At 41.7% G+C, this 13111-nt stretch overlaps 1 non-coding gene across 1 annotated transcript; it reads right to left on the bottom strand.

Moving 5' to 3' along the window:
• Positions 1 to 4773: 4773 nt before the first annotated feature.
• On the bottom strand, positions 4774 to 4892 carry LOC131933922 (5S ribosomal RNA). Its single transcript, XR_009385324.1, has one exon. It is a non-coding gene; the product is annotated as a 5S ribosomal RNA (ribosomal RNA).
• Positions 4893 to 13111: the final 8219 nt, after the last annotated feature.

Raw genomic sequence — 13111 nt, 5'->3', positions numbered from 1 at the left:
GACAGAAAAAAACCAACCCACCAGAATGGATGTATTGTAATGAAAATGGCAGTTAGCACTGGTGATAAGAATCAAGTGTTGGCTAATAATTCCTATTACAACAGCCAGCCTTATAATCTGAATTAAAACTATTAAATCCCATTCATCCCTTGGATCTATGCCAAACAACACACAATAAATGATATGCATAGAGGTGTGCTGATGGCCCTGTGTTGAGATGCAGAATGAAAATAGTGTTTTTAAAAAAAGGAGCCACCCAGTAATAAGTATGTGGCCTTTTTATGTCTAGTTTAAAGGATAGAATTAGCATGAATGTGTTAAGAGAATAGTGTGTGCAGTTGTTGGGATAGGCATATTACTATGTAGGCCTATGTATGTATGTATATCTATCTCTACTTATTAAAGAAAAGAATGACTAAACAAAAAAACAACTGTAACATGGCAGCTACACAGAGTGGGTGGGTGGGTGGATGAGGGAGGGAAAACTCGTTCAATGTAAACCAAACCGAGCTAATTGGGAATGGGTGGAGGCCCTGAAAAGGGCCGAGTAGTAGAGCCACACAACAAGCAAGCCAGGTGGTTGTTTGCTGTTGTGTTTATTTGCCTGGTGGTGTACTTGGTGACAGCCTTGGTGCCTTCACTGACGGCGTGTTTGGCCAGCTCACCGGGCAGGAGGAGACGGACAGCGGTCTGGATCTCCCTGGAGGTGATGGTGCTGCGCTTGTTGTAGTGGGCAAGACGGCTGGCTTCAGCTGAAATGCGCTCAAAGATGTCGTTGACGAAGGAGTTCATGATGGACATGGCCTTGGAGGAAATGCCAGTGTCAGGGTGCACCTGCTTCAAGACTTTGTTAAATGTAGATGCTGTAGCTTTCTTTCTCCTCCTCTTCTTTTTCTTGTCACCGGTGCGTACGGCTTTAGCCTTACCGGCCTTCTTGGCTCCCTTGGAAGAAACTTTAGGTGGCATGTTGTTTTCTTTTCAACGGCTTGAACAGAAATGAGGCGAACCGACCGCCGGCCGCCCTTTTATATGAAACGGCGAGGAAATTTGGAGAGTACGAGTACGAGTACGAACGCCAAGCCGCTGCGCAGCCAATCAGAACGCTCGCTTGGTGACGAACGGATTCCTCGCCGTTTCGTATAAAAGGGCCGATCTCGCCGTTAAGTCTTCATTCATAGCCCTACAGCCGCAATCGCTGTGTCGCTATACTCTTCTCGCTCCTAACCAACTCACAATGTCCGGACGTGGTAAAGGCGGTAAAGTCAAGGGAAAGTCCAAGTCTCGCTCCTCCAGGGCAGGCCTTCAATTCCCAGTCGGACGTATTCATCGTCTGTTGAGGAAAGGAAACTATGCTGAGCGTGTCGGTGCTGGTGCCCCTGTCTACCTAGCCGCCGTCCTCGAGTATTGGCCGCTGAAGTGCTCGAGTTGGCCGGCAACGCTGCCAGAGACAACAAGAAGACAAGAATCATTCCTCGTCACCCTCCAGCTGGCCATCCGTAACGACGAAGAGTTGAACAAACTTTTGTCGGGTGTCACCATCGCCCAGGGTGGTGTCCTCCCCAACAACCAGGCTGTGCTTCTGCCCAAGAAGTCACAGAAGACACCCGGTGGCAAGAGCTAAACAGTGTCACCCTGCTGCCCACTGTCCACCTAGCCTACTACTGTCCTTTTCAGGACAACCAAAGTTTACCCCAATTAGCTTTCGTTGTGTGTCAATGAACAAAAAATCGAGTTTTCCTTCCTTACCCTACCCTACCCTACCCTACTTGTTTCAAACTGTATTAATAACGCATCAATATGTCACTCACTAGCAGTATGAGATCATTATTGTAGATGTATCATACTTACACTGGTTTACACGAGCAGAACAGGGAGGGGGGCGGTCATATTAATAGTAGTAACTGGACATATTTTAGTTAGGGGTATTCGCTCATAGATACCAAATGAAAATAGAATCTATTTTAATCTTTAAATGTGCTCCGTTTAACCCTTGTCTACAAGAAATAAGGGTGGTCGTTATTTTAAAATTCTATTCTTTAACCCACCGCTAGTCTAACCATTTTTATTTTATATCTTCTTGTTTTTAAAAACAAATATGTTTTATTACAATACTTCCCCCTCATTTATTTACACACTACACACTATTATTACCGCCGATCGAGTGGGCGAATTGGGTCAGAATATCTACACAGGTCTATAGACTAGGTCTAGATCTAGATTGTTTCGTGCAGTCTATGTTGGGTTCTTTTCTAATCACTCACACACACACATTCATAATTCATTGAAGAGGACAGAAGCAAACACACCGTTACCCATGACAAGCGGCACAACCAAGGATTTCATTTGAACGAAGAATATTTTGTGTTATCGGCCCTGTCTGCTATTAATAGATCGCTCGGCTGGATACCGAGCGATCTAAAAATAATCTGCTAGGTCTGTCGACGCTGTCTCAACGTTGTGTGGCTGCTTCTGGCCAATCAGCGTTGTTAACTCGTACTCGTCCAATGGGAGAGCTTCGTTGCGCTAAGGGTTTGGCGGACGGTTATAAAAGGACCAGCAGCGCTGGGCTGCCACATTTCTTAAACTGACTATCATCCAGTTGAGATACCGCCATGGCCAGAACAAAACAAACCGCCCGTAAATCCACCGGAGGCAAAGCCCCCACGTAAACAGCTGGCCACCAAAGCCGCCAGAAAGTCAGCACCAGCCACCGGCGGTGTTAAGAAGCCCCATCGTTACAGGCCTGGAACCGTCGCCCTGAGAGAAATCCGTCGTTACCAGAAGAGCACTGAGCTGCTCATTCGCAAGCTGCCATTCCAGCGCCTGGTCAGAGAAATCGCCCAGGACTTCAAGACTGACCTTCGCTTCCAGAGCTCCGCTGTCATGGCCCTGCAGGAGGCTAGCGAGGCTTACCTCGTCGGTCTGTTTGAAGACACCAACCTGTGCGCCATCCACGCCAAGCGTGTCACCATCATGCCCAAGGACATCCAGCTAGCCAGACGTATCCGTGGTGAGCGTGCTTAAGAGGTTTCTTTTAAGCCCAAAACCACCACCCCCTGTCCTCAACCAAGGTCCTTTTTAGGACCACCTGACAACGTTCAGATTAGCAGTGAAGGTCCCCCACCTCACGAGTTTCCACCCACTACACCCCCTGCCCATGTCTGCCAATCTACTACTACTACTACATCTATTAGTATTATTCCTGGGTAGACGGGAGATAGGTTCTATTCATTTATCTCTTTAATTCAACTCACACATCACATTGCTATTTGAATTCGTGTATGCATGCTGTTGATATTGTTTTATTTATCTCAAATGTGAAGAAAGGAGAGAATAAATTTTATATTTTTCTTTCACCCACCCACCCACCACCCTATCCATTGCTTTTTAAAATATATAAAAAAGAAAAACCCTTTAGGGTTAGAGCTAGATATCTAGATCTTAATCGGAGAGCAGAAATTATTCTTAACGACTACACGCCATAGATTATTTAATTATTAGAAGCCTAACTAACCTATTCATTTCACGATGTAAACAAACCACTGCGAGTACGGAGCGGAGTACGAGAATATTATTTCGTTCGTACTCGACCAATCAGCGTTCGAGATTCTCTCGTACTCGCATAATGAGCTCGCTCGTACTCGCATAATTAGGTGTAGGGAAATATTTCAGTTTTATTCGCACAAAACGGTGAAAATAACGTCTAATATCATATTTTAACATGACAAACGTGGATCTTTTCTATGCCTACACGTGTGGGCAATGAAACTCTTTATTTTGTATCCAAGGGTCGCATAGCAGAATAGGTGAAAAAATGACTTTGAAAACGACACCGTTAGCCGACAAGCCAGCAACATTCCAGTCGACACGGCAAGCTGCTTTTTCATTGGCTGGCTCATTCGCCGACCGCTTTTGGTTGGGCGGTGTCCGCCATATTGAACGAACTCGAGCCCAGGGCCGTATATAAGGAGCGAGTTTCTCTGCAGACGGCGTTTTTCGAACACTCGTTCATCAACAAAGAAAAAAAAATTCAATATGTCTGGCCGAGGCAAAGGTGGTAAGGGACTCGGCAAAGGAGGCGCCAAGCGTCACAGGAAGGTGTTGCGTGATAACATCCAAGGTATCACCAAGCCAGCCATCCGTCGTCTTGCTCGCAGAGGTGGTGTCAAACGTATCTCTGGTCTGATCTACGAAGAAACCAGAGGTGTCCTCAAGGTGTTCCTTGAAAATGTCATCCGTGATGCCGTCACCTACACTGAGCACGCCAAGAGGAAGACCGTCACTGCTATGGATGTCGTCTATGCTCTGAAACGTCAAGGTCGCACCCTGTACGGCTTCGGCGGTTAAACTCAACCCAGGACCACCCATTTGTTCTACCCATCCGGCCCTTATTAGGGCCACCCATACGTTTCCGAATTAGCTCGAGTGGTTGTAACCCCTACACGAATGTTTTCCATACCTACCCCCTTACTTACTGAGTTACTTCTTCCTCCTTATTACTTAGGTTTGATTGTACAATTATTTGGTTGTAGCCTACTTAGTTTATTTATTTAATTTGGGCAGAGTGGTCATCTTTCCTTTGGTTTTTAAGGGGTTTGTTTCCATGGGTGGGGAGGGTCGAGGTAGCCTACCGTGAAGGCACAAAAGAAACAAACAAAAAATATTTCGATATTACAAAAGTGTTCACAGGTATGTGGTGAACTTAGGAAAGAGTGCAGGTATTAAGAATAGGTGTCCAGTGGGGCAAAAAATAAAAGACAAAAGATGAAAAAAAGTCTACAACACGTGGTGTTCCCAAGCGGTCACCCATCTAAGTACTAACCACGCCCGACGTTGCTTGACTGCGGTGATCGGACGAGAACCGGTATTTTCAACGTGGTATGGCCGTAGACATCGGTGTGAGAAAATTGGGGCTTATAAATATACTCAAACGAAATCAGCAGTTATTCGTCCTTTTCTGGCTACAATAATGATTTCACTGCTTTCCTCATATTATTTCAATAATAAAAAACGCCCTAAATCGCCACAAAAGCGAAACATTGTTTTTAATATCGAATACTATGTGCCTTTTTTTCCCTCTACAGCCATTGGTCGCTATTTTTAACCTGAGGCGGTAACCACCGGTAGACTTCCCTGAGCTACTAATTTTCGAGCATCGCGCGTTGTAAAATACAAAATAAATACATTTTCCCCCATTTTCCTTGACTAAAATCAGAAAACCAGGTGCCCCCTGCATCCGACCTGTCCTTTAACTATCGCTTTCATGTGAAATGATCTATCGGAAAGGCGATACTTTAACTTTTTTGGGTCTCCCGCTCACTCACTCCATCCGAAACATTCTGCACGAATTCATTCAATTTTAATCCAACTCATCACATAGATCTAGATCTAGCCGCCTACAAGTCTACTAATTTAATGTTTGAGAAATAGTTCAATGCTTTTCATTTATTAATTATTCTTTTAACCTTTTCCCACGACAACTGGCACATTTATTTTCAGTCTATTAATATTCTGGCTTCATTTTAAAACACGCAACTAGGCGTCGATCTAGAATTCTAGATCTAACGCTCTAGCTTAACTAAAATAATATAAACAGGAGGGTAGATCTATTCAAAATACTGTTTCAAAAATTACAATAATAATTTCACGGTGAAAAAAAAAGGCAGGCGATCCATGGTAAATTAAATGCTAATTAAGGATGTTGCTTAAAAGGTTAGGTTGGCCTGGGACGCCAGTATTTCTCTAGAGTCTAGATCTAGAATTTCTAGATTCTGTAGGAATGAGTAGCCTAGGTATTAATAATTAAATGCATTAGTAATTATTAGTAGCTAACATAAGATTTAGTTCAGTAAAAACTAATAGATCTAGATTTTAGGTCCAATGTTGGCTATCAGACTTGATGCTTGATTGTAATGATTATTAGGTTTGAGCAATTAATTTTTTTAAACATTTTTTTAATTATTAGTATTAGTGATAAGTCATCATTAGTGGGAGTAAATTTACTTCTTTCCAGTCTGGTTCTGGGTTTCCTTGTAGCCTATATAATCTAGATCTAGTTGGTGATAATATTAATAAATATTGTTTCCCATTTTAAATACTCAGGCGGTTTGTTTGAAAGTCTGACCGCAGCTCCATATTCATTGACTGTCGAAGCACCGCATAAAATGAATTAGCTTATATCCAGGGCTGGCCTGGTCTGCCTGTTATTGTGACTGAATTGTCCTACAGACAAGACCTGAAGAAGCTCTCGTTAAGTAATAAGTGTACAGCTTGCTTTTAGCCTGGCGCGGGGATCTTTCACCGGCCACTTTAACATTCTGCGACAGGGCAGGCCTTTACTTTAAGCTTTAATCTTAGCTGGTTCCGCTTTAACACAGGGTATTCTTTTGTCTTTAAGTATACCGCTTTCTTTTATCAGCCTGGAACCCTGTGTCGGCTACCGGTATCTCATCCGGCAGGGCAAAACAATTTCCAGTTTTTAAATTAAGCTGGTGTCATTTTTAAAACCAATGATTAGGATTTTGGCACAATGCTTATTTTTTCTATATACACAAGATGAATTTCACATCATTTTCTGATTTCAGTTTAAGTTTGAAAGCATGTAAAATGTCAATTTGTCCTGCTATGTGATTTTTCTTCATTTATTTTTTGCTAACCCATGGCATCACATTATGAAGGCTCTACTAATATCTTTAGGCTGGGGCCAGTACCTTAACCAACTGTCGTCAAATGAAAAAACTGACAGAAGAGCGCAATTTAATACACACAACAGATATATATGTATCCGAACAAACAAATAAATATATTGGAACATATATACATACCTTTATATACGCACACTGATATATACATATACATATATTTACATAATAAATACATTATATATGAATATATCTATATATATAATTATTTATTTATACATATATATATATATATATATATATATATATATATATATATATATATATATATATATATATATATATATATATATTTGTATTATATCCTTATATATTATGAAAATATATATTAATTCTTATATGATATATATTTGTAAATATAAATTATATATATGTGTGTATATATATATCCTTCTGTTTGCTGGGGTAGAAAAAAAAAACTTATAATTATAATATTCTGAAGGATATTATTTTACTTGAGCGTCTTTCGTCTACACTCAAATATATATATTTGAATATACATTCAAATATATATTCAATGAATATACATTTAGACACACATGTAAATATATATATATATATATATATATATATATATACATATATATATATATATACACACAAAACATGCATATATATACATACGTATATATAGACATATATACAATATTCGTCTATTCAATATTTTTACATTATATATATATATATATATATATATAATATATATATATATATATATTTATATATATATATATATTTATATATATTAAAAAAAAAATATACATATATGAAATACTTTTTACACATATTTATTTATGTTTCTATAATATATGGAAGGATATTAATTTACTCAAGCGTCTGCCTTGGGTGTTTATATAAAAAGAGAAGGGTTGAACTAATGAGAGGAATAAAAAAAATCTTTATATTCAATCTAATTTATTTATATTGTATATGTTATAGACTGGCATACATTTTTTTCTCTCTGGTTTATGTGAAAGGAGCTTGCAGGGATTCAAATTATTATTTTTTGCATTGAAATTCATTCTTTATTAATCACAGCTATGTTGCAGGCATATAAATACTTCCCTTTGGGCTCAAGTTGCTTTGAAAGAATCCTTGTCAGTATAGAACTAGTACCAGGACCATAAATGTATGCCCCAGGGCAAATGTTAAGAAAACCTCATCATTTTACAACTCCAACTGACCAGGGGCTTAAGAAATGATGCTTCTGCGCAAACTTTCTCGTCAGCCGGTAAGAGATCAACCTCCTTTTGATTGTTTAAATTTAATCTGTGCTGAAATCATTGTGCAGGCTGGCAAAGAAAACCATGAACTTCTTGAAAGCTGTGTACTTGAGCTCATGTTATTTTTTATTTTCTGTATTTTGAAAAAAAAAAAAGTATATATATGATAATAAAAAAAAAAAGTTCAGAGTATTTAATTGTTGTTTTGTCTTGTTAAAGAGAATGTATGTTGTGCAGAAGTGTAACCAACTCATTTTCAAGCCAGGCCTAGCAAAAGACAAAACCAAAAGAATCATATGATATGATGGTAGTAGGAAAAAAGTATATCAGTGAACAAATGGTGGCAGATGCATGCCTTAGCAATCTGACATGGTAGCTTTAATGAAAGAAAAACAAAAATAATAAAAACACCAAAAGCCACACTCACACAGTTATGTTCAACATATATAATGAAGACAGAAAAAAACCAACCCACCAGAATGGATGTATTGTAATGAAAATGGCAGTTAGCACTGGTGATAAGAATCAAAGTGTTGGCTAATAATTCCTATTACAACAGCCAGCCTTATAATCTGAATTAAAACTATTAAATCCCATTCATCCCTTGGATCTATGCCAAACAACACACAATAAATGATATGCATAGAGGTGTGCTGATGCCCTGTGTGAGATGCAGAATGAAATAGTGTTTTTAAAAAAAAGGAGCCACCCAGTAATAAGTATGTGGCCTTTTTATGTCTAGTTTAAAGGATAGAATTAGCATGAAATGTGTTAAGAGAATAGTGTGTGCAGTTGTTGGGATAGGCATATTACTATGTAGGCCTATGTATGTATGTATATCTATCTCTACTTATTAAAGAAAAGAATGACTAAACAAAAAAAAAAAACTGTAACATGGCAGCTACACAGAGTGGGTGGGTGGATGAGGGAGGGAGGGAAAACTCGTTCAATGTAAACCAAACCGAGCTAATTGGGAATGGGTGGAGGCCCTGAAAAGGGCCGAGTAGTAGAGCCACAACAAGCAAGCCAGGTGGTTGTTTGCTGTTGTGTTTATTTGCTGGTGGTGTACTTGGTGACAGCCTTGGTGCCTTCACTGACGGCGTGTTTGGCCAGCTCACCGGGCAGGAGGAGACGGACAGCGGTCTGGATCTCCCTGGAGGTGATGGTGCTGCGCTTGTTGTAGTGGGCAAGACGGCTGGCTTCAGCTGAAATGCGCTCAAAGATGTCGTTGACGAAGGAGTTCATGATGGACATGGCCTTGGAGGAAATGCCAGTGTCAGGGTGCACCTGCTTCAAGACTTTGTAAATGTAGATGCTGTAGCTTTCCTTTCTCCTCCTCTTCTTTTTCTTGTCACCGGTGCGTACGGCTTTAGCCTTACCGGCCTTCTTGGCTCCCTTGGAAGAAACTTTAGGTGGCATGTTGTTTTCTTTTCAATGGCTTGAACAGAAATGAGGCGAACCGACCGCCGGCCGCCCTTTTATATGAAACGGCGAGGAAATTTGGAGAGTACGAGTACGAGTACGAACGCCAAGCCGCTGCGCAGCCAATCAGAACGCTCGCTTGGTGACGAACGGATTTCCTCGCCGTTTCGTATAAAAGGGCCGATCTCGCCGTTAAGTCTTCATTCATCGCCTGCAGCCGTATCGCTGTTAGTCGCTGTATTTCTTCTCGCTCCTAACCAACTCACAATGTCCGGACGTGGTAAAGGCGGTAAAGTCAAGGGAAAGTCCAAGTCTCGCTCCTCCAGGGCAGGCCTTCAATTCCCAGTCGGACGTATTCATCGTCTGTTGAGGAAAGGAAACTATGCTGAGCGTGTCGGTGCTGGTGCCCCAGTCTACCTAGCCGCCGTCCTCGAGTATTTGGCCGCTGAAGTGCTCGAGTTGGCCGGCAACGCTGCCAGAGACAACAAGAAGACAAGAATCATTCCTCGTCACCTCCAGCTGGCCATCCGTAACGACGAAGAGTTGAACAAACTTTTGTCGGGTGTCACCATCGCCCAGGGTGGTGTCCTCCCCAACATCCAGGCCGTGCTTCTGCCCAAGAAGTCACAGAAGACACCCGGTGGCAAGAGCTAAACAGTGTCACCCTGCTGCCCACTGTCCACCTAGCCTACTACTGTCCTTTTCAGGACAACCAAAGTTTACCCAATTAGCTTTCGTTGTGTGTCAATGAACAAAAATCGAGTTTTCCTACCCTACCCTACCCTACCCTACTTGTTTCAAACTTTATTAATAACGTATCAACATGTCAATCACTAGCAGTATGAGATCATTATTATAGATGTATAATACTTACACTGGTTTACACGAGCAGAACAGGGAGGGGGCGGTCATATTAATAGTAGTAACTGGACATATTTTAGGGGTATTCGTTCATAGATACAAATGAAAATAGAATCTATTTTTCTTTAAATGTGCTCCGTTTAACCCCTGTCTACAACAAATAAGGGTGGTCGTTATTTTAAAATTCTATTCTTTAACCTACCGCTAGTCTACCCTTTTTATTTTATATCTTCTTCTTTTTAAAACCAAATATGTTTTTATTAATCCTTCCCCCTCATTTATTTACACACTGTGTAAATACCGCCGATCGGGCGGTCGAATCGGGTCAGAATATCTACCTAGGTCTATAGACTAGGTCTAGATCTAAATTGTTTCAGGCAGTCTATGTTGGGTTCTTTTCTAATCACTCACACACACATTCATAATTCATTGAAGACGACAGAAGCAAACACACCGGATTCCATTGACAAGCGGCACAACCAAGGATTTCATTTGAACGAAGAATATTTTGTGTTATCGGCCCTGTCTGCTATTAATAGATCGCTCGGCTGGATACCGTGTCTAAAAATAATCTGCTATGTCGACGCTGTCTCAACGTTGTGTGGCTGCTACTGGCCAATCAGCGTCGTTAAACTCGTACTCGTCCAATGGGAGAGCTTCGTTGCGCTAAGGGTTTGGCGGACGGTTATAAAAGGGCCAGCAGCGCTGAGCTGCCGCATTTCCTTAACAGTCAGTTAAGATCATTCAAAAAAAAAAAGATGGCTCGTACCAAACAAACCGCCCGAAAATCTACTGGAGGCAAAGCCCCACGTAAACAGCTGGCCACCAAAGCCGCCAGAAAGTCAGCACCAGCCACCGGCGGTGTTAAGAAGCCCCATCGTTACAGGCCTGGAACCGTCGCCCTGAGAGAAATCCGTCGTTACCAGAAGAGCACTGAGCTGCTCATTCGCAAGCTGCCATTCCAGCGCCTGGTCAGAGAAATCGCCCAGGACTTCAAGACTGACCTTCGCTTCCAGAGCTCCGCTGTCATGGCCCTGCAGGAGGCTAGCGAGGCTTACCTCGTCGGTCTGTTTGAAGACACCAACCTGTGCGCCATCCACGCCAAGCGTGTCACCATCATGCCCAAGGACATCCAGCTAGCCAGACGTATCCGTGGTGAGCGTGCTTAAGAGGTTTCTTTTAAGCCCAAACCACCACCCCCTGTCCTCAACCAAGGTCCTTTTTAGGACCACCTGACAACGTTCAGATTAGCAGTGAAGGTCCCCCACCTCACGAGTTTCCACCCACCCACCCACTACACCCCCTGCCCATGTCTGCCACTCTACTACTACTACTACTACTACATCTATTAGTATTATTCTGGGGGATGCGGGAAATAGGTTCTATTCATTTATCTCTTTAATTCAACTCACACATCACATTGCTATTTGAATTCGTGTATGCATGCTGTTGATATTGTTTTATTTATCTCAAATGTGAAGAAAGGAGAGAATAAATTTTATATTTTTCTTTCACCCACCCACCACCCTATCCATTGCTTTTTAAAATATATATATAAAAAAAAAAAAAGAAAAACCCTTTAGGGTTAGAGCTAGATATCTAGATCTTAATCGGAGAGCAGAAATTATTCTTAACGACTACACGCCATAGATTATTTAATTATTAGAAGCCTAACTAACCTATTCGTTTCACGATGTAAACAAACCACTGCGAGTACGGAGCGGAGTACGAGAATATTATTTCGTTCGTACTCGACCAATCAGCGTTCGAGATTCTCTCGTACTCGCATAATGAGCTCGCTCGTACTCGCATAATTAGGTGTAGGGAAATATTTCAGTTTTATTCGCACAAAACGGTGAAAATAACGTCTAATATCATATTTTAACATGACAAACGTGGATCTTTTCTATGCCTACACGTGTGGGCAATGAAACTCTTTATTTTTTATCCAAGGGTCGCATAGCAGAATAGGTGAAAAAATGACTTTGAAAACGACACCGTTAGCCGACAAGCCAGCAACATTCCAGTCGACACGGCAAGCTGCTTTTTCATTGGCTGGCTCATTCGCCGACCGCTTTTGGTTGGGCGGTGTCCGCCATATTGAACGAACTCGAGCCCAGGACCGTATATAAGGAGCGAGTTTCTCTGCAGACGGCGTTTTTCGAACACTCCTTCATCAACAAAGAAGAAAAATTCAATATGTCTGGCCGAGGCAAAGGTGGTAAGGGACTCGGCAAAGGAGGCGCCAAGCGTCACAGGAAGGTGTTGCGTGATAACATCCAAGGTATCACCAAGCCAGCCATCCGTCGTCTTGCTCGCAGAGGTGGTGTCAAACGTATCTCTGGTCTGATCTACGAAGAAACCAGAGGTGTCCTCAAGGTGTTCCTTGAAAATGTCATCCGTGATGCCGTCACCTACACTGAGCACGCCAAGAGGAAGACCGTCACTGCTATGGATGTCGTCTATGCTCTGAAACGTCAAGGTCGCACCCTGTACGGCTTCGGCGGTTAAACTCAACCCAGGACCACCCATTTGTTCTACCCATCCGGCCCTTATTAGGGCCACCCATACGTTTCCGAATTAGCTCGAGTGGTTGTAACCCCTACACGAATGTTTTCCATACCTACCCCTTATTTAACTTACTGAGTTACTTCTAATTATTAGGTTGTAGCCTACTTAGTTTATTTATTTAATTTGGGCAGAGTGGTCATCTTTCCTTTGTTGGTTTTTAAGGGGTTTGTTTCCATGGGTGGGTAGGATCGAGGTAGCCTACCGTGAAGGCACAAAAGAAACAAACAAAAAATATTTCGATATTACAAAAGTGTTCACAGGTATGTGGTGAACTTAGGAAAGAGTGCAGGTGGTAAGAATAGGTGTCCAGTGGGGCAAAAAATAAAAGACAAA

This window comes from Physella acuta, unplaced genomic scaffold (genome assembly GCF_028476545.2).
Source record: "Physella acuta isolate Inbredline_101_S28 unplaced genomic scaffold, ASM2847654v3 ptg002678l, whole genome shotgun sequence".
Classification (NCBI taxonomy): domain Eukaryota; kingdom Metazoa; phylum Mollusca; class Gastropoda; family Physidae; genus Physella; species Physella acuta.
The sequence above is the reverse complement of the archived record's forward strand: the minus strand, read 5'-3'. Positions and strand labels throughout refer to the sequence as shown.